The sequence below is a fragment of the Ochotona princeps genome, chromosome 15, assembly GCF_030435755.1.
Source record: "Ochotona princeps isolate mOchPri1 chromosome 15, mOchPri1.hap1, whole genome shotgun sequence".
Taxonomy (NCBI): domain Eukaryota; kingdom Metazoa; phylum Chordata; class Mammalia; order Lagomorpha; family Ochotonidae; genus Ochotona; species Ochotona princeps.
The window spans coordinates 37,545,494-37,568,274 of record NC_080846.1 but is presented as its reverse complement, the minus strand read 5'-3'; the positions used below and the strand labels follow the sequence as shown (position 1 = coordinate 37,568,274).

Sequence of the window (22,781 nt, the reverse complement as noted above, 5' to 3'; positions counted from 1 at the left end):
GTGCTTGATCTAGGGCTAGAAAAACCTCTGGCCAGGTAACTGTGCACACTCCCCTGCTGGGCTGCAGCTCTCAGTGGTGAATGTGAGAGCCAGGGCTGAGGACTGATCGGGCAAATCAAGGTGGAAGAACCCAACCTCATTTTTGTGGGCCAGATCTGGAGATGAGTAGGGCTAAGCTAAGCTGCAGCATTAATTGGTGTGCATGAAAGCCTGATGAAATGCCATCTGTGCTGGGCTAGGCCATAGCACTTGACAGCACATGCAATAATTGGGAAAAAGGGGTTGACTTGGTGATGGTTTTTTGGAGGTTGCCCTGACTAGGCTGCAGCACTTGTTGGTGTGTCTGATTATTGGGCCTGTGGTGGGTTGGGCTGGGCAAGGCCAGAGCATGCAGTGGCTCAAGTGCATGATGTGGTTGGGTATGGAACTGATAAGCCAGCTATATCCAGTGGCATGTGTATTAGCTGGTGCAGACGGTGATCTGACCCTGACCCTGCACTGGCTGGTGTACAAAGAGTCAAATCTAATGTCACCATGATGTTTCTTGGGAGACTCCCCAACTGCACCACTGGAAAAAACTCTGGCCACAGGAAAAATCACAATATATGTGGTCCAACTTTGAAGTCCATGTTTTGGGACTGGCCTTCCTCAGTTGTTGATGCCTGTGCAGCGCATGGCATATCCAGATGCACATGAGGGACATGAGAGTCAGCTCTTCTAAGTCACCAAAGGTTGTTGAGTGGCTCATCAGAAAATGTAAAGTGAATAAATTGGATAATTCTCCTGGTCAGGCTCTGCTGCAAGTGTTTGGGTCTATAGATGCACACTGAGGTGGACTTGATCAGCTAATAGGCCTTGGAAACATTTTATTAACCCTGGTGCAACAAAGCCAACAATGTCTCAGAACTATCAAAATCACTCAAGTAAAACTCTCAAAACATCCTCTTCACAATGGGGTCTCTAAGATGATGCTGATGGAGTTTAACAGCAAGGAGCAGCCCACCTTCTCTTCCTCTCCTGTGGACACAAGAGAATAAAAAAGGAACTGACACATTTGCTTCATACTGCTTCCTCCATACCTCAACCTCCCATACCCTAATTAGAGACTCACACGGGTGTTCATCTTTCTCAACTGCGTAAATAATATTAAAAGATGAAGAAAAGAAAGTGAGTATTAAGACTATGCCTCAGGCCTGGCGTGATAGCTTAACTTGCTAATCCTTCAGCCTGAAGTGTTGAGATCCCATAAAAGTGCCAGTTCATAACCCAGCTGCTGTACTTCCCATCTAGCTCTCTGCTTCTGGCACAGAAGACGGCCCAAGGCCTTGGGACCCTGCACCCACATGGGAGATATTGAATAAGCTCCTGGCTCCTGACTTCAGATCTGCACAGCTCCAGCTGTTGCAGTCATTTTGTGAGTGAACCAATGTATAGAACACCTATCTTTCCTTCTATCTGTACATCTGCCTTTCCAATAAAAATATACGAATATTTAAAAAAAAAAACGAAAAAGGCTATTCCAGCAATCATACTGCTAGTAAGTAGAAAAATTCCGAAATAATTTTGGGATATACCTAGCTTCTGTATTCTGTAAACAAGATTCTTAATGGAGAAGTTATTTCTGTAAGGATGAGTAAGAGTTAATTAAGCAACCAAGGAGAAACAAATTCTAGCAACAGGAAACAATGCAAATAAAGGCACCTGCTTAAGTGAAGGGTATAATTTGGAAAATGAGTAGGTCCTTGAAGCTTTAATATTATGCATAGAATGGAATCCCTTCAAAAGAGACTGAAAATGCAGGCTGGAATCAAGTTGTAATATATGAAATGACATGCAGCTTTAAGTCATTGAAGGTTTTACCCAGATAAATAGAATAGACAAGATCTTTACAATGGGTAGCTCTGACAACATGGAGAATGAACAGAAGACATATGTGAGTTTCTTTATGGCAATTAATTAAAATACTGATTTAAGTCTGCTGGAGCAGCATAGTTGAATGGGGAAAGATTATACTGGTCATGGACAAGGGATTCTGAGTATGACCAAAATGTCACACAGTTTATTCCAGAATAATCAAATATTAAGTTAAAATGTTTAGAAAGCATGGGTTGCTAAGTCTGGCAAATAGTGATGCCAACTCCCCAAAATACACTAAGGTATATATACCTGCATTTTCAAGTACAAGCGACAGGCCAGAGAAGCTGGGCTGTATCAGTAGCAATACTGCAGGGCAAAAATCAGCTTTGCCTAGTTTATGTGTATATGTATATTGAATGAACAGCAGAATGCTATGTATACTAATTATGTCCTCACCAACTTTATCATCAAAAGTAATAAAAATATTTTACAGAAAATCCTCTCTGTAACTCCGTGACTTAGATATAATAAGATTATGATAAAATAAATTCCCTTCAGCTTTCCATCTTTGCTATGCATTGATTACATCACTTCTTAGGTAAATCCAAGTAACAAACCTTGAGTTGTGTGGCTAACTTGCTGGGTTCACAGTTTCCCTTGGGTCAGAGCTGTATTAGAAGTGCTTCCTTTCTGATTTCAGCTCTGCTAAACAGAGATAATTAACAAACAGAAATTACATGACATTTAATTAGGATTGAAGAAAAAAGTCCCCAATGAGAGCCTATATTTTTCTTGGGGGAGGGGGGAATATATTCATGCATGTATCCTTATCATCTATCCTGGTACATAGGAGGCACGAAAAATATAGCAAAGAACTGAGGGTAGGTGAAGATTATTTGGCCTAGCTGATTGGGATGCCTGCAAGTTTATCTTGCGGGTTCCTGGGGAGGAGATATGATTAAAAATTAATGTGAGGACAATATTCTGTTATGCAACTGAAAAAGTTTATTTCCAGGGTTACAGTTCTTATACACTTAACAAAACTTGGTAAAACAATAGTTCAGACACAGCTTAGAATTATATCATGTCTGGAAGTAGAGAGTTCTAGGAGGTTAACAAGATGACCTGTTCAAAGCATTATTGAAATTGGGAATAGATAAGGAATACTGTCTACCCTTCCTAATGGACCAGACAGAGCACAGATGTTTGCTTATCATCAAGGAGAGCACGAAAACACATTGAAGGACTCACTGGGGGGGGGGAAGAGCACACTCTGAGAGGCCCTCTGCCTCTTCTTCACACAGGCCTCCGCTGTCCCGGCTATCCTGTTGGATGTATTCCAACAGACGCTCATGTTCCACACTGCATGTACCACCTGGGTGTAATGTCCTGCCAAAGACCAGCTCCAGCTGAGTTCAGAGCTTGGGAAGGATGTGTGAATTGGCGGGAAAGAAGACAAGAAGAGATGTGGCTCACTATGGCGTGATGTCTATAATGGACAATTCAAAAAAACTGACTTCTTTATTTATACAGAAACCATCACAAACGTTTGCATAATATCTGTTTCCTTTTTACTTAACAGTTAAAAGAATACAAAAACAATCCTAAAAAACCATATTATTTTACTTCAAAGAAAACATTTTCAGCACATCATTACTCATTCAACCTGTAGTCACCCGTCAGAAGCCAGGAACTCCACAATTGACAGCACACGTGGTTACATTGTGACAGGTGGTTAACTTATATCCAAAGTCTGTTTTCACTAAACCTAAGCTAATATTATTTAAAATATCAAGAATACAAATTTTAAAAGAAAGCTTACAAATGAAAAATTTATAAAGGCGTATATCATAGATTCTTTACTAAATCTTGTGATCAATCATACACTGTCACCACCTTCACCTAGTACTGATTCAATTGTTTCTTGTTCTTTTGTTAAAAGGCAATGAAAAGGATCAGGGCAACTCAACCTTTCTATGAACAGAGGGCCTTTGCAAAAGAAGTTCTTTTTATTTTTTCAAACCATTTTATTTCCCTAAATATAAGTGCTGATACAAAGTAGAAGTTTTAAAACATTTTCCTCTGGGGGCTCACAACATTTGTCTCCCTTTAGAAGGTGCCCCTTTCTGCTTTATGTGGTGGGAAGCCAAAACGTGTCATTTTATGTGTTGTGACAGTCCAAGGCTGCATGGTAAATGAACTCTTTGTACCTCCATGATTGCCGTCTGTTCCAAGGTATTATCAAGGCATTTTTTTATGGAGAACACACATCTTAGAATAAGTTCCGGGTCAAAAGTGGGCACACAATAAGACATTTTTAAACAATTTAGACTCATTTGTGCTGTATGCTTTTAGCTATGTCTCATTGTCTTAATTTGTTAAAGACCCTTTTTACCATAACATGATTAATGGAATCAGTTTCCAGTATTAAACCAGTTACAGAAATCATTTCACATTTGCAGAAAAACAATACCACCCTTCAAAGAATTCCATGAAATATCAGAGAGGTGACCAAGTCTCCATAAAATGGGGTGAGGCAGGAATAAAGTGATTAGAGAGACATTCTGCTGGGCCTTTCCACGTAGCCAGAAACCTGTTGTAGCCTTGTTAACCGAGGAGCCATGCTCAGTACACCCTTGCTTCCCACAATGTGCAACTCAGGATCAAGACTCTAGCTTTCTGCTAATGCAGATTCAAGGAGGCAGGAATTATGACTTATGCAATTAGGTCCCTGCTAGGTATTTGGGTGACATTGATTGAGTTCTCAGCACCCATTTAACCTGATCCAATCTGTCATTGCAGGCATTTGGGGAGTTAACCTATGAATGAAATGTCTCTCACTCTCTCTTCCTTCTTTTCTGCATGTCTTTCTTTTTTTTTTTTAATTATTTATTATTTAACTTCAGTAATTACATTGTATTATGTGACACAGTTACATAGATAATAAATAAAAATAAACTGATAAATTTTTTTTAAGATTTATTTATTTTTTATTGCAAAATCAGGTATACAGAAAGGAGGAGAGACAGAGAGGAAGATCTTGTGTTTGATGATTCACTCCCCAAGTGACTACAACGGCTGATCCTAAGCAGGAGACAGGAACTTCCTTCAGGTCTCCCATATGGGTGCAAGGTCCCAAGGCTTTGGACTGTCCTCGACTGCTTTCCCTGGTCACAGGCAGGGAGCTGGTTGGGAAGTGGAGTTGCCAGGATTAGAACCAGCACCCATATGGGATCCAGGTGCACCACCGCACTGGGCCCAATAAAATTGTTTTAAAATGAGACATATGAGAAAAGGATGAATTGCTTTTTGCAAACTATGTGACATTAGGGATTCTCAGTACCTCTTTTTCTTCATTCATGAAATTTGTGAAGAACAAACACTATCTCTCTCATTGGTTTAGTGCGAATATGAAATGAGAGTAGTAGTTCTCCTGTGAGAAGGGTGAGAACCTGCTCCTCGCTTTTGTGAGTGAATTCACCTGCCTGGCTGGGGCCGAGCATTGAGGATACTTGGGAACAAACTCAGTTAGAGAGGAGAGATGACTGTTGCAGCAGCAGGGGTTGCTGCTACAGTTCTTGTTAAAGGGATATAAAGACAGATCAAAAGACACAAAGAAAGATACTTAAATATTCAGGATGAAGTGAGAATCTGGGAACAAAAATACAGGCCTCTAATGTGGGAGCCCAGGTATTTGAGTCATCACCTACCGCATCTCAGGGTGTGCATTAGCAGGAAGCTGGATTCAGGAAGTAGACACAGACATTAAATGCTGGCATATCAATGCAGGATGTGGGCAGTCCAAGGAGAATCTTCACCGCTATGCCAAATGCCCACCTGATTCTTTTGTGTTTGCTTTATTCTAGATAGATAAATAGATAGATAAAAAACAGTGTCTGACTTCACTCCTAAACAAATAAATTAACCTGGCCCAGCACAGTAGCATAAAGTCCTCACCTTGCACGTGCTGGAATCACATATGGATGCTGGTTCTAATTCTAGTGGTCCCACTTCCCATCCAGTTCCCTGCTTGTGGTCTGAGAAAGCAGTCAACGATGGCCCTAGGCTTTGGGACCCTGCACATGCTAGGAAGGTCCAGAAGAAGCTCCTGGCTCCTGATTTCAGATGGGCTCAACTCCAGCCATTGAAGCCGGTTAGGGAGTGAATCATTGCTTGAAAAGTCTTTGTTTCTCCTCCTCTCTGTATATCTGACTTTTGAAAAAAAATAATGTTTTTAAAAATTAATTAATTAATTAATTAACTGCCTGCATCCAAATCCTTCCTCTACATATCTTTAATCTTTAATCTGTCTTTCTTTTACCAAAGCATTGAATTGTAACAACTTATTTCCACTTGTGTAAATTAACAATTATAGTAATGACTCCCACGATTTTCAATGAAAGTTATATCAATCACAGTATATAAAATTCCCAGTACAGGATATAGCTTATACTTAAAACTTCATGTTATAAGAGAGATCTTTTAAAAGCTTATGAAAAAATGGAATTGAAAGATGCATTTGTTTTAGTCCAAAATAAATTGAATTCCATGCATCTTTATGGTGTGAATGTTTTGAAAAGCTTTCAAACATTCCTTGTATACATTTATTTGCAATTTGCTGGGTTTTTTTTTTTTTTTTTTTTTTGGTCAAAATAAAATTTTATCTTGTAATTTCATTTCCCATGATCATTTGGAGGTACTCTCCAATAATATTGGATATTATCTGATTGTCATCTTTGTTCCTTGTTCATTAAAGATATCTAGATTTTGATGCTAGTTGGCTTAATTAATTAATTGCATGTAAGATCTTTTGGAAATGAGGCCCGACACAATGGTTAAATAGCTAAATCCTCTCCTTGCATGAGCCAGGATCCAATATGGGAACCTCTTTGTGTCCAAGTTGCTCCACTTTCTGCTCCCTGCTTTTGGTCTGGTAATGCAGTAGAGGATGGCTTAAGCCTTGTGACCCTGCATTCTCATATGAGGCCTGGAAGAAGCCCTTGTCTCCTGGCTCCAGATTGGCTCAGCTCCAGATTGGCTCAGCTCCAGGCTTCTGGCTACTTAAGGAGTGAACCAGTGGATAAAAGATCTTTCTCTCTGACTCTTCTTCTTTTTGTAAATCTGCCTTTCCAGTAAAAATAAATAAAAGTCTGAAAAAGAGAAAGATCTTTTGTAAATGGCAATTATGTGACTAACATGATGTTAAATATTGCAGATGATTATTAGAAAATTTAAATGAGAGTGCTGGATATAACAAGTTGAATGATCAAGTAATAAAAAAATAAAAATCATGAAAATTACAAATAAAGTGAACATATGGATAAATGAATATACATAATTAAAATATTTTATCATTTCCTAATTGTAAAATGAATTTTTCCTCCTATTTCCTGATAACTTGTAATAGAATTATCTTCCTCCTAACCTCTAAATTCTCTATATATCAGGATTAAAATTCTGTCACACTTTTATATAAAACAAACAAAATAAAATAGGAAAAGAGTTAAAAAGTTAGAACCATTTCCTTTGAATTTCCAATAGGAATAAAGTGAGCTTTTACCTGTGTTTTCAAACACTAAGCCCATCCATTAATGTATATTTTTAAATGGTGGGAACATTTTCGGAAGTGTATGAGGGGACTTTAACAGATTTGTGGAAAATACAATTAAAAGATAAAAATAACAAATAGAAATCACTTCTCAATATAAACATATCAGTGAGTTCCTGTAAATAATGGCACCAACCATTTATTTACTAAATAGAGAGCCAAGGCCCTTGCCAGTGTAATCATGTTTACATTATAAACTGAAGGAAAAAAAGGAAACAAAAAGCAAAAGGAGAAGCTCACTCAGAGCCTAATGATTTCCCTAAAATTCAGAAAATCTACTTATTTGAATAAAGATGACCAGGATTAACAGTGTGAAGGACTCTATTATTTTCCCAGGATTTTTTTATATATATAAAGACTTTAACTGACTATCACAAAAGAAACTCTCAGTAATAAAACCCTTCAGAAAATTGATGAACAAAGTGCCTTCGGCATCCTGGAACAATATTGCCATAACCCAAGCTTCGCTTTGCCTGGACCACTTCCACCTTTAGCTGGCCATCCCTTAGTGATGCTTCTTCAGGATCATACTGGAAATGATATTCCATCTCTTGTTAAAATTGCTGGGAGGGTGTTTAAGGACCTTCAATCTAGTTGTTTAAAATTTCTGTTGATATTTTTTCCTAAGAAATGGGTGTGAACTCCCTCATGTAAGAGTTTCCATGCTGACAGTGAGTACTGAGAGCATTATTAGGTCAGAAACATATCACAGTGGTCAGGAGAGAGGCTGTTCAAGAGAGAAAGACCAAAGGAAATTTTCAGTGATTTATTATTTTCAATGATGCATTTTTTAGCTATAGGCATTCCCCCCTTACCCTTCCTTTTCATCCCTCCCACCATTTTACCCCATATCATTACAGTAGTATAGTCCTTTAGTAACAGTTACAAATTTAACATTTTGGTATGTAAGTACACATTGGATTTGTAGATATTAAACAAAGATAAGCACGAGTCAGGTAAGCTGAATTAACAACTAACAGTCAACAAGAGGGCAGGGATAAAACCCACCAGAAGATCTGAGTTGCAATCCAGTCTACTTGGTACATCTAGCTTGCTAGAGAAAGGGTGTTACTGTAACTTCCTTTGGTTCCTAAGAAAAACCAAAAACGCGGAGGAGCTGGTTAGTTTCTCCTTGCAATGTACCTGAGAAGAATTCATGTATAGGATTGACAATTTGTCTTTCAAAAGGCAGATCTGGACACAACCCATTATTTGTTCATTTTTTTTAATTGGAATGGTAGACTTACAGAGAGGAGAAATAGAATTATTTTTCATCCTTTGGTTCTCTCACCAAATGGCTGCAATTTCTGGAACTAAGCCAATCCAAAAGTAGGAGCCATGAGCCTCTTCTGAGTCTCCCATGCAGGTGCAGGATCCCAAGATTTTGGACTATCCTCTACTGCTTTCCCAGGCCACAAGCAGGGAGCTGGATTGGAGGTGGAGCATCTGGGACACAATCCATCGCCCATATGGGATACCAACTCAAGGGGAGCAAGGATTTAGCCACTGAGACATCATGCAGGGCAGTCACATGGTATCTTGTACACTTTTACATTACGACAGGAAAGCAATTTTTTACTGACCTTTGTTTTTTGAGGACACTGGGGTTAAGAAGCGTTTTAGACTTAGTTTTCTTAAGAGCCTAGGGATAAGAAATACTCATAAATCAATCATCCTAGGTCTCCATGAATCCCTTTTTTTCTTTATTGTGCTATATGCTCAATTATATTGTAAGGTGAGGGGCAATGTCAAAGTCAGAAATCCCTTTTTTTTTGTAGATTTCTGGTTAAAGATTCAGCATAGCTTTGCTTTGCTACTGCATTTTGTTTAAGGATGTATATTTATTGGTAATATAATGGGTGCTGGTTAATGATGAATTTATAGACAACCCAATGCAGATTGAAGCACCCATATTTTCCCTTCCTATTTGTAATTGACACACAACAAAAAACCTCTCCTATTGTCACTTCCATTGGAAAGGAGTGCTTTCAGTAATGCTCATGAACTCCAAAGAAATTACAAACACACAGTTTGGAAGAGCTAAAAAAGCTTATTTAACTAAACTGTCAGCAGCAATGGCTCAGACCTGCTTCAGTTTATTGGAGATGGTATGAGATCTACTTGAGATGCTGACAACAAACACTGAAGCACTTGTAACAATGTTACATAGTATAAGGGAAGACACATTATTAACTTTTAGAATGCTGGCAGTATTTGTCATAAACATGCCTGCCCTTTGCTCTGCCAGTGTCACTTACAGGATTATGCCCAAAACCTATACACAAACGCACATTGCATGACTCCTGATGTGGCATTTTGTGATAGAAAACATCTGTAACTGAATTATATGCACCTTTGTAGGAGGACGGTTAAATAAATACAAGAGTACTGCAAAAATGTGTGGGAAATAGAATTTTAAAATGTTTATGTTGGTACAAAAATTGAAACCCATGCCTCGATTTTACATTTCATAGATTTTTAGAATCTTTTTTGACAATCCTTTGTATAGGTTCAACTATACTGTTCAGTAATTTAAAAGAAAAAAATTATACCTATTATGCTGACATGGACTCTTATAAGACAAAAATATATACGGTATTATTTCAATTTGTATGTGTCATTTTTAAACATATTTATACACACATACATGTTTTATGTATATATAATATGTGTATACTATGTATAATGTGCTTGTGTCTGTAACATATTATCACAACTGTAGAGCATATCTATTGTATTATAAGCCACTATTATTTAATGTACAATTACATTGACTATGTACAAGCTACAGAATATGAGGAAGTATACAGGAAATTGAGGTTGTATTGTTAAAGAATCATATTCTCCATATCAGGAAACAATGCTAATGTCTACGACCACAGAATATAAGTGCACCTTTCACCACCATAAACCATGAGATCCTTGACATTTTTAAAGCTTCTTTCTTTTGTTTTTCTTTATAATTGTTATAAGAATTGGAGTCCTAGAAAATACAAATGAATAATGCATGTAAAAAGACACATAACATGGTGGCTATCAGGGAAAAAATTCTCGCTAAGATGTGAATTTTTGCTGCTTTTCATAGCTTTCAGTAACAGGTTGTTAGCTTCATCAATTAAGAAAGTTTCACGACAACATATGGGAATTTCATTGTATAAGTTTCTCAGCACTAAGGTATTTGTAAAACTGCTTCATCCTCAAGTTGCATCTTTAGTTATTGAATATAGAAATATCAGTATTTTATTATTAGACCACTAGAGGTTCGCCTTGGAGAGATATATTTTATGTGATTATTTCATTCTAATAGATTACCTGTGTAATGTCATAAATCAATGATGTTTCAGAGACAAAGGGGAAATAATGTAAAATAGATTAAAATATTTGACAGAGGAAAATTGGCTTCCACTGTTGAAATTATTAATTTCCTCTCACATGAGTTTTTTCATTAGAGAATTTCATTATACACCCAGACCATCTCCTCCTAATCAATAAAGACATACAATAGGGTAATGAAAAAGGAAACTGAAAGGTTAGTGTAGAAATCATGCCTAAAGAACTAGTAATAAAACTGTGTTAATATTTCTATTTTGAAATCCTCTTATTTCCTTAGGAAAAAACACTTGATCATTTAAGAAATCTGTATCCAAAAAAAGGACAGTGTTATTTCTGCTTCTCACTGAGGGTAACTCAAACAAATCAAGATTGTCAAACAAGGACTAATATAACTAGCATATGTCTGTGAATTGAAAGTTTCAAATTTAGTTGTCACAAAGTTTTATGATTTGTCTTTAATTAAAATATTTTATGTTAAGAATAGTTATATATCGTGTGATATGCTTTTTTCTTCATGCTTCTAGCACCATGTTAAAAATTTCAATATTTTATAATTTTAAAATTTTCCTGTATTTATTGCAAATGTAAGTAGTATATACATACTCATATATTTTATTTTTTACATACAGGATAATTATTATCACATAATGTGGAATTTGTAGCAATGATCACAGAGTGTGCAAAAAAAGAATATCTTCTAATGGGCAAAGTGCAAGTCACTGAAGACAACATAACTATTTATAGACAAAGAAATGTGGCCAATAATTCAAATGGAGATTTTACTACACATTTCAAAAAAATGTGAATGATATGGCTTCTCAGTTTGTCTTTTAGCTATGAAAATGCCTGTTTCCATGTCGCAAGACATAGGTTATAGAATGGTTAATGACAGCCTTCTTCTTAGGGATGAATTACATCTCTAAACAACCTGAAACTATTTCTAACTTATTGTACATATTATTCAATTTTGTGGCCTATAGTGTCTAATCAGATATTAGAGTACAGTAGTAAGTCTTTCTGTGAATGCATTTAATCCCTTTTGTAAAATTAATGTAGAAACTAATTCTTTAAATTATGAAATGGGACCAAAGAATTCAAAAACAGGTTCTGAACACAGTTTTTTTCCTTTAAAAGATATAATTCCTTCTAATATTCTAGCTCTCTGTGATTTTGCATAAATTTGATCACATAGTATATGTAGAAAAAATAACTAGGAAATACAAGGGTACAAAGGAAAAGTAACACCATACATAATTGTAAAAAAGAACTAATATGGACTTACTTGTTTTATTTACAAGATAATATGTGACAGTACTTTATTGACATATATTACACATGTTTATTCCTGAAGATTTTTAAGATACAGAAAAAATGTTAAGATTCTTTTTTTTTTCATTAATTACATTGCATTATGTGACACAGTTTGATAGGCTCTGGGATCCCCCCATCCCCTCCGCATGCCCTCCACCCATGGTGGATTCCTCCACCTTGTTGCGGTATTACAGATCAAATTCAGTTGAGATTCTTTCATTGAAATTATATACGAAGCAAAAAGTCCAGGAGATCATCTCTGGTCTGAAGGTAGAGCTGGCAGAATATCATCCTGATCAATTAAAAGCCCCAACATAACATCAACAACAATTTACAACATTATTGAATTAATTGACATGGTATTGAGTAACCAATATATTACAAGATGCAAGTTCTTAACCACATCCAGTGACTACTTCATTGACATTTCGATTTTAGTTTATATAAAACCAGCTTCTATACACCTTAAAATGGCTATAAGGTACTATTCAACTGTCTTTTGTCTATCCTCATTTTAGTATTTAGCAGTCTATAGCGTTGAAGCATAATTCTACCAGCAAACTCAAAGTTTATCTGATCTTTTATCATATGAAACTGTGCAGTAATATTATTGAACCAATATAATGGTACACTCCAACAGTCATTGTACCTGTGCATCATACTCTGGAGGAAGGTAAGCATCCCGTAAATTATCTGTTTATATTGATGAACAAAACAGAATTATTAATATTCAATAAACTATAGTATAGACTGTTATCTTGGAGGTTTTCTGACCAGCAGGACCCCACAACCACCAAGAGGATGAGTCAGCAGTGTTCCTCAGCAGTTGGATTGAGGATGTCTGTTTATTTTTTTATTAAATTTATTCATTAATTACATTGTGTTGTAATTACATAGAATCTGGGATTCTCCCCCTACCTTCCCCCCCATGGTGGGTTCCTCCACCTTGTTGCATAACCACAGTTCAAGTTCAGTTGAAATTCCCTCTTTGCAAGTATATGCCAAGCATAGAGTCCAACATCTTATAGTCCAGTCAAGTCCAACTATTTATTGGGTAGACCCTCTCTGGTCTGAGGGCAGAGACAGCAGAGTATCTTCCCGGTCAAATAAAACCACTAACATACCATCTGCAACAATTAACATCGTTATGGAATTAATTGACATGGTATTGAGCAGTCAACATGTTAAAAATAAATGCGATTTCTTAACCACTTTCTGTGACCCCCCCCCATTCACAGTTCAATTTTAGTTTATATATGACATATGACATAACATCCATAACATAACATGTTATGCTTAACATCATATCATCTTAAATTAAGGCAAACATGTGGTATCTCACCTTTTGGGATTGGTTCATTTCCCTTAGCATTATGGTTTCCAGGTTGGTCCATTTGGCCACAAAGAACTGCATTTTGTTTTTTTTAATAGCTGAGTAGCATTCCATGGAGTAGATGAACCATAGCTTTCTTATCCAATCCTCTGCTGATGGGCATTTTGTCTGTTTATTATCAAGCAAGCACAAACTTATGTACACTAAGGAAGTGGAAGGCAGAAGGGCTTTTCCTGACAGTCATCCCTCCCAACAATGACAGTACAATTGGCTAGAAGGTATCTCTGTCTCTCTGGATCCTCCAGTCATGTAGCAGGTCACATACAATATGCATGCTGGCAGGTATGCCACAGGTCAAGTTCACCATGTGTGGCTGTGGTTCAGCTGCCGGTCATGCACAACACATGTGGCTGGCAGGCAATGTGGAACCACAGTGACTTCTCAGAGTTACTTATCAGGGATGTCCCAGCACAGCTTGTCCAAGGACAGAGAAGAGAGAACTGTATGGCCAGTGATCAGGCCAGGTTGAGGTCTTGTTGAGCCAAGACCATTGTTGAGGGCTCTCCAAGGGTTACAATGTGTAGCGATCTTATGACTTCCCACACAAGTTAAGCAGGCAGAGAATCAGGATCAATCTCCCACATCGTTGCATGAATATAGTTTTAGTCAGGTCTATGGTTAAATCCAAGGTGGTATTTATTCATATGCCTGCTGAAGTTATCTCAGCCTCAATTTCCATATTTTTTTTGTCATATAAAAATAATAACTAGCAGCCCAGCACGGTAGCCTAGTGGCCAGCCAAAGTCCTTACCTTATATGCGCAGAGATCCCACATGGGTACCAGTTCTAATCCCAGCAGCCCTGTTTCCCATCCAGCTCCCTGCTTGTAGCCTTGGGACCCTGCAGTCATGTGGGAGACTCAAAAGAGGCTCCAGGCTCCTGGCTTCAGTTTAGCTCAGCTCCAGCCACTGCGGCCACTTGAGGAGTGAATCAGCAAATGGAAAATCTTCCTCTCTGTCTCTTCTCTGTGTATATCAGACTTTCTAATACAAAGAAGTGTTTTAAAAAACAACTATATTCTAAGTTACCTTATGGGTTATCTGGAGGATTTACCAAATATGTTACAGCCCTTTTAAAGAGTGATGGCCGTCATTACTATTGCTTTTTTCTTATCGTACCATACCATACCATGCCATGCCACCGCCACCACCACCACCACCACCAACAACAACAATAGCAACAACACACTCATGGGACCACTGTTCCTTCTTAAAAGTTAACTTATGTACTTCTGTTCACACATACAGATAGTACAGTGTTTGCTACCACTATTTTCAGTCTAGCTGTGTTTGTTACTGAATAGTAATAATAAAAGGAAAATCTTAGTGAGCTATACTGAGGATTGTATCTTAAAATGTATGTCAGAAAATGAGTTAGAATTTTTCTTGTCTTAGTTAACTACAAAAATTGAAAAAAATTGCTGTTTTTTTCCCAGTCCTCATCTATTTTTTTTTACTAGTTTTTACAGTGTATAGCAAAGAGACCCACATCATGTCAACACCACTGATTTTCAAACTACATTAAAGTAAAGCAGGATTCTCACAAGCAATCGCTGTGAGCCCTGTGGAGTAAGTCTGGTTTCCATCATTTTTCACTTATTTTCCATCTTTAACAACAAATGGATGTTACAACTTGAGACTGAAAAAAAATTGAAATGTAAAGACAATTATTTTTGTTCCTATCAACGTGTGAGAGACTTGTACAAAATGTAAGGATAATCATGTTTTTCATTTTGTTCCTGTCAATGTGTGACCCTTCTACACAAAATGTGAAGATAATCATGTTTTCCATTTTTATGGCTTCCTGAAGCATCTGTTAAGTCAGCAGCATTCTTTTTCTTCATCAGAAAGTACTGGTCATTGCCCTGAGGGCATGTTCAGTCTTCCACAAAGCAAAGCAGAGAAAAATTAGGCGAGTATAGAAAAGAGCAAGCCATGGAAGTCAGATCCACATTGCAGCACCTGTCAGACAGAACAGTGGGCTGCCAACACTTTGATGTTTTTCCCTTCATGTGAAATTAAATATTGGATACAAACCGGCAATTTTGGAAGTTTAAATGATTCTTGCATTATAACAGTTGATTTACATTTACACTATTAAATAAATTTAAGTAACATATTTGTGTCTTGGAGCAGATATATGCAATCACATGGATTTACATGGGTAGAAATTTGGTTTTTCTTTTTTCCACACCCTTACAGAACCTAGAAACATCTATATTTGGGGAAGTAATACTTGACCCCAAAAGACTAGAAGAAGATTAGTCTGTTCATTCATATTTAGTAGTTTGTTTCATTTGGGCCAAGCAAATTTAAGAAGCCTAAAGAATACGTGACATCACACTCAAGCTTCTGCATTCTTAGCAAACACCTCTACTAGGTAGTAATTCATCACTTAATCTCAACTTCAGATAATAAAAACCAACAGAGAACACTCCACATAGTACTTACTTCAAAGAAAAAATGACATGAAGAATTTATAGCTAATGTTTTCTCTGCCTCTGTGTACCATGATATGAGGTAAACAATACTTACACTATCATTACAGTGGCAGTCTGTTTCCATAGATATGCATATATGTACATACATATGAGGTAGTTACTGTAAGCAGATGGTTCAAAAGTTTCAGCGTATGTGCTCTCGAATTGTGTAACTTCTAAAATTGTGTGCCATTTATGAAATCTAGTATTAATACAGGCTGCATGTCTAAGGCTCCCTTGACACGAACTAGTTACCCAGTTTTGCTACATGTTTCCTAATTGTCCACAGTGTCAACATTATTTTTTTTCAGTGGCATCATTAATATCTTAAAAGATTTTGATTTATTGCAGTTACAAAATGTTTCACTTTATTATACAATAAAACTAACAAGTGGCACTGTCTTCAATTAGCACACATAAACAATAAAAATGAATATGTGGAATGTTGCTGGCAGGTAAAGTTAATTTGCTGGTAAGTCATCAAATTAGCCTCAACACCCAGGCTTGTGCCAGGCTGATAGCCTGAAACTCCATATTGTTTCCCATGTGGGTGGAAGTACCAAGGCACTTAAACACTTTCGGCTGCTTTTCCCAGGAACATAAATAGGGATCTGAGTTGGAGGCAGAAGATCCAGGACAAGAAGCAACACTCATTGTACTGTGTCACACAGCACAAAATAAACCCTAACATTTTTATAATTTCTATAACTTAATCATTCAATGAATATAACATTGTCATATTCAACTAGTGAGCCTACACACAATATAAATAAATACTCATATTATCTTGAATGTCACTAGCTTAAAGGGTAAAGCTGGTTTTATTAAACCAATACTATAAAATATAGTTTATAATGGACAAAAAATGAATTATCTTTCTTTCTCTCTTTCTCTCCCACTTCCTTCTCCCTCTCTCCCTTTTGCTTCCCCTCACTGTCTCTCTCTCTGTTTCTCTTACACTGTTTTTCAAATAAATAGATAAAACCTTTAAAGAAAGAATTACTATGATCCAGATTTGTGAAATTATGAAGTCAGTGTCTACGTTTGAGGCACAAGATATCAAGAACCTGTCTGTATACCTCCAAAGTCTCATTAAATGATCAATTTCCAGTCTTTTTTTATTTTAAATTTTATGTAATTGTTTTTGTGAGTTCTTGAGTCCCTTCAAAGTGCTAATGACTGTGGAGTCCCTAAACGGAGGAGCTGGAGTGGAAAGGGAAAGGATGAGTGGCAGAAGAGGAATAGAAGAAGGAAGGGTGCTGAAGGGACATATGTTACACAATTCAAACGATTCCAGCTGGTTCACTTCTGATCCAGCAACCTGCTGTTGGCTGGAAAGCAATGGAGGATGGCCCAAAGCCTAAGGATCCTGTACCCAAGTGGGAGACCTGAAACAGCTCCTGGCTCCTGGCTTTACATGGGCTCAGCTCCAGACATCACAGCCCTTTGGAGAGTCAAACAGCAGATGGGACATCTTTTTCTCCTTCTTTATCCTTTCTGTAAATCTGACATTCTAATTAAAAAAGAAATACAGGTTTTAAAAATTTCCTAAGAATTCAAAGGATCAGAAGAGTTGATAAGAAGTGGTAAATGAGCAAGAAAGAGCATAAAACATTGAACAAGGAAAGTAAGAAAATCCAATGTAGAGGAATCTTTAGTTTCTTGAAGTAAACAAAGTTCTAAATTCCCTCCAGTAAAATTCCCACCGAAAGGAAGTACAGAGTCAGGGAAGCTTGTGGTAATCAGGAGCTTAAGAATACAGTTCCACCCGACCATAGTGCAAGTGGAGTCAACTGGACAGCTCATAGTCCTTAAATAAAACCAGGAAAAATTTCCAGCTTTGGAAATAATGACAAACATTTACACTTCATATTCCAGCTCAAAATGTACCTTTCAATCAATGAAGACTGAAACCACAACCCACCTGTTTGCAAATACTTGTTTATCCATGATGTTAAACCAATTGTGGATGAAGATAAGGATGTAACCAAACCTCTCTCCCTCTAGGGTTCTTCTAATCCAGCTTTTAGAGCATTTACAAAATCTGCCCTTACTCTGCAAAAGACTGTCATCTGGAGTATTGGCTCAGAAGAGGAACTCATCAATGGATCCACCATCAGTTACACAGGAGTGAAGGTACAGGGTTCAAAGGTGTACAGTTGGGAAGCTCAGTGAACCATATCAGGTAGGAGGGAGGGTGCCCAGTAATAAATCTGATCCTATGTAAATCCTAGAAGTAAAACTATTTTAAAAGATTATTCAGGACTCTTATTAGAGGTGGCAAAGTATATTTTACTCATGGGACTTCAAGAAATTGTTACAGTGGAATTTTGCGTTAAGGGGAAGAGGTTGGGCTCAACTTTGAATTGAATAAGGAAGAGTGTGAGTTCTTAGCCAAGCATCAAGTTGTTGATTAAAAATTGGAAAATCATTTAGAAAGTAAGGTAATTTTGTCTTAAATCCTTATTGATTCTAAGCAGGAGTGATCAGGTGAATAAGAAATCAAATTTAATAATGAGAGTCATCACGTATGGAGGTTCTAAGGCTAGTTTGTGCAGAGGGAAGCCTGATTAGAGCTTGATCAGGAAGAAAATAAATGCAGAGACAGACAAATACTCTAAACTACAATGTCATATGAGCTTGATAGTGTAAAAATATATTTTGCAATTACTTGACTGAATTATGTATGTGTAATAAAAAATGAAATAATGTGTTTTCATTCAGAATATAATTTAGCAGGGAGGATTTTATCTCACATTATTACGTGATAAGAATCTAACTATCCTATTTTCCTAATAGAATTTGAGACAGTATTCATTCATCTTTTGCAATGTTTATAAACCAAATTTTACTTAATAAGATTGGTAGCTCATAAATGTGAAAGCTTGGTATGTATCACAATAGGGCTAGAAGGAAAATGGTGATATAGAAATAAAGCTAATATTTCTAATAGTTCCAAAAATTATCAAAAAAGAAAGCTGTATCTCCTTTAGTGAAAGTAGAAGTTATCAAAGCTCCAAATATTGGTTCTTGATGGTGCAAATGCAGCAAAAATCCAATGTAATGATAAGTGTGTAAAGGAAAGGTATTTGAGACCTGCAATTAGAAATTACATAAATTTACAAGATGAATGTGCTCCAAATTCGTGGATGGTTGATGAAGAGCAAGAGCCAATGCACGCATATTATGAATCCCTTCAAACTACTTCAGAAAGTTTGTGAAATAATTTAATTAAAATGCAATAAAATGTCTTCTGTTGCCGCTAGGCTAAGTTTTGGTAAGTGGTGGGAGTCTAAGAAATTTTCCATTTCCTGGTGATCTTCTGATTTGTTGGAGTACAGTTGTTTGTAGTGATGTCTAATTATTTTCTTACTGGTTGCAGTGTCAGTTGTTATGTTGCCTTTTTCATCCTTGATGCTATTTAATTCTCATTTTCTTTTGTTTTTTCTTCGTCAAACGGGCCAGTGGGGTGCCTATTTTATTTATCTTCTCAAAAAAACAGCTTTTTGATTCGTTGATTTGCGATGGCTTCACCCAGCTCTCCCACATGGGTGCCAGGGACACAAGTACTTGTACCATCCTTCACTGCTTTTTGAGTAAATGCATTAGTGGAGCAACCAGGACTCGTTCTGCCACTCCTATTGAATCACAGGGAGCAGGTTGGCCCATTGTACCCTAAATCTGAACCCAACATACTACAAATATCAAAAAGACTGCAGAAGTAAGATGAGCTATCCACATATAAACCTTTATGGATTCTGAATTTGAGGACACACACAGTTTTTCTTTGCATTCTTACTTGAATTTTGTTTGTTCAATATATAATTTATAAATTTCTTACAAAAACACACATCCATATCATCATTTATAATAACTATGTGAGATTTCATTTCATGGTTCTTTTTCAATGTATATCATTAGTATCTCATTAAAGGATATTTAGCTTTCAAAAAAATGTAGTAAAATGAAGGGTGATGCAGTAAGCTAATTCTCAGCTTGCAGTGCTGGCATCCCATATCGTGCTGGTTCGTATTCCAGCTTCCCCACTTCTAATCAAATCCCTTGCTTATGACCTGGAAAAGCAGCAGAAGGATGGCCCAAATCATTGGTCATGGACCCATCCTTGTGGGAGAATCAGAAAGAAGCTCCTAGCGCTTGGCTCCAGTTGTTGGGGCCATTTGGAGAGTGATCAGTGAATGGAAGACCCCTCTCTCTTTCCCTGTATTATCTTCTTTTCCACTAAAAAGAAATAAATCTTTTGTTAAAGATTTATTTTATTAGTGATAATCTTTAAAATATTTTTATTTCTTTAAGATTTTGCTTTTATACTAATAAGTCTTTAAAAACATTTTTAAAAGTTTTTTTTTTTTCAAAGTGTCTTGGAAAGGCAACGCTGAGCTGATCCGAATGTAGGATTTGCTCCCACATAGGAGCAGGATCCAAAGGCTTTAGGCATTCTTCTATGCTATCTCAGGCCATAAGCAAGGAGTTGGAGGGGAAGTGGAGCAGCTGGGACATGAACCGGCACCCATATGAGATGCCAGTACTTGAAGGAAGAGGATTAGCCAATTGAGTTATGCCACATAGATTGATTTTTTAAAAGATTAATGTATGAATCTTGATTCATTCCTCTGTTTGTGGGGATCTGGTTTTCCCAAAGCCATTTTATTGAAGAGACTGTGCTTTTTGCTTAAGGAGTTATTTTAGTTTATTTGTCAAAGATCAGTTGGTCATGCATGTACAAATTAATTTATGCAATATTTCTGCCATCCCATTGGCTCATATGTCTATTTAATATGTCAGTATTAGACTGTTTTGATAATAAAATTTTTATAGCATGTCTTGAAATCATTATTGTGTTGCCTCCGATTTTACTCTTATTACTTGATTTTATTACTTGATATTGTTTTATCTTTTCAGGGTTTCTTGTATTTCTATACGAACTTTTGGATCATTTTTTTCTAGATCAAAAGCATTATCCTTTAAAGTTATTCTGGCATTTCCCTTCTGCACATTTCAAGATCTTTATGTTTTACTTTTGAAGGTTTGACTGTAATTTTTTATGGTAGAGATCTTCTGTGATCATGTCTTTTGGGGTTCAAAGTGTTTCCTGTACTTGAATATCTTATCCTCTAAATTAGAGAAATTTTATTCCAATATTTCACTGAATAAGTGATTTTGTTGAATATTATTTCACTTCTTCAGTAAGTCATTTTATGATATCACTTAAATTCTTAGCATTATTCTTAGCTTTTAAATTAATTTCTTACCATCCTCCTTCTTTTCCTCATGTTCTCACTTTGTGTAACTGATCATCATGTCTGTTGTTGTGGCATTCTGCTGGTTTTTTTTCTTTTTATGTGTTTAATGGCTTATTTCTAACATTTGATTTTTCCTTATACCTACTTTCTGGTGGAATTTTGTTTTTTAATAGTGACTTATTTATTTTCATTGGGAAGACAGATCCACTAAGAGATGGAGAAACAAACAGGGAGATCTTCTGCATGCTGTTTCACCCCAAAAGGCCGCAATGGCCAGAGCTGAGCCTATGTAAAGCAAGGAGCCAGGAGCTACTGCTAAGTTTTTCAGAAGAGAGAAGGGTCCCAAGGCTTTGGGCCATCCTTTCTGCTTTGCTTTGCTTTGCTTTGCTTTGCTTTGCTTTGCTTTGCTTTGCTTTGCTTTGCTTTCCTTTTCTTTTCTTTCCTTTTCTTTCCTTTTCTTTTTTTTCTTTTCTTTTTCTCTTTTCTTTTCTTTTAAAATATTTTTATTATTATTTTTATTAGAAAGCCAGATATACAGAGAGGAGGAGAGACAGAGAGGAAGATCTTCTGTCTGATGATTCACTCCCCAACTGACTGCAGCGGGCGGTGCTGTGCCGATCCAAAGCCAGGAGCTCTTCTGGGTTTCCCACGTGGGTACAGGGTCCCAAGACCTTGGGCCGTCCTCGACTGCTTTCCCAGGCCACAAGCGGACAGCTGGATAGGAAGCGGGGCTGCTGGGATTAGAACCGGCGACCATGTGGGATCCCGGCGCATGCAATGCGAGGACTTTAACCACTACGCAGTTGCGCCGGGCCCGCTTTCTGCTTTTCCTAGCCAAAGCAGGGAGCTGCACGCGAATTGGAGCAGACAAGATACACATTGGTGCCTAGGTGGGATGTCCCTACTCAGGCATGGTGTTATCCAGTTCGGCCATCACTCCAGCCCCTTATGGAATTTCTAGTCCATGTCATATATGCATTTAAGTGCTGTGATTGTTTCTCTATGTTTTGGGGAAATCTTATACTCATTATTCTTAATCACTCTTATGTTATTTTATCACACTCCTCATCTTCACAGTCAATATTCAGGCATTATTGTGTTTGCATATATATAATGGATAGAGACAAACACTATTTCCTATCCCTTAAAATCTTTGTTCTTGGGAATGTGTCTCTATGCCTTTGTAAAACGTCAGCAGTTATAGCTGTTGTCCAGAGATTTGTGCTGAGTGGAACCAGTGAACACACTGGCCAAGATTTGTGGGTGTGACAAGAATCCATCTGGCACCTCCCTGAACATGGCAGATCTCTTCCATCACCTGTAGGGGTAGGGGATGGATACAACAGCTGAAGTGTCCACAACCTCAGCCCTTTTCTCAGCCTAAGTGAACAAACTGCCCAGTGTGAGGTCACAGTGCCTGTGCACCCCACCCATTCAGGTGAATGGGGCTTACAAAGTATCTCCTTGATGCTGTGTGAGCCCCGATCACTCTGAAAAACCCCTTTCCAGCAGTGAGGGTGTTGTGAGCTTCCTGAGGTG

General features: G+C 37.2%; 1 protein-coding gene across 20 annotated transcripts in view; it reads left to right on the top strand.

Annotated features, from left to right (window-relative positions):
* Positions 1-22,781, top strand: part of MGAT4C (MGAT4 family member C) — a 617,011-nt gene that overhangs the window by 580,086 nt on the left and 14,144 nt on the right. For 16 of the 20 annotated variants that reach the window (XM_058673691.1, XM_058673683.1, XM_058673688.1 and 13 more), the window contains one exon: positions 17,989-18,117. The gene's annotated coding sequence lies outside the window, so the exon portion shown is untranslated. Of the gene's footprint in view, positions 1-17,988; positions 18,133-22,604; positions 22,779-22,781 lie in introns of those variants that run through there. The other 4 variants (XM_058673679.1, XM_058673696.1, XM_058673690.1 and 1 more) reach the window with 4 other exon arrangements.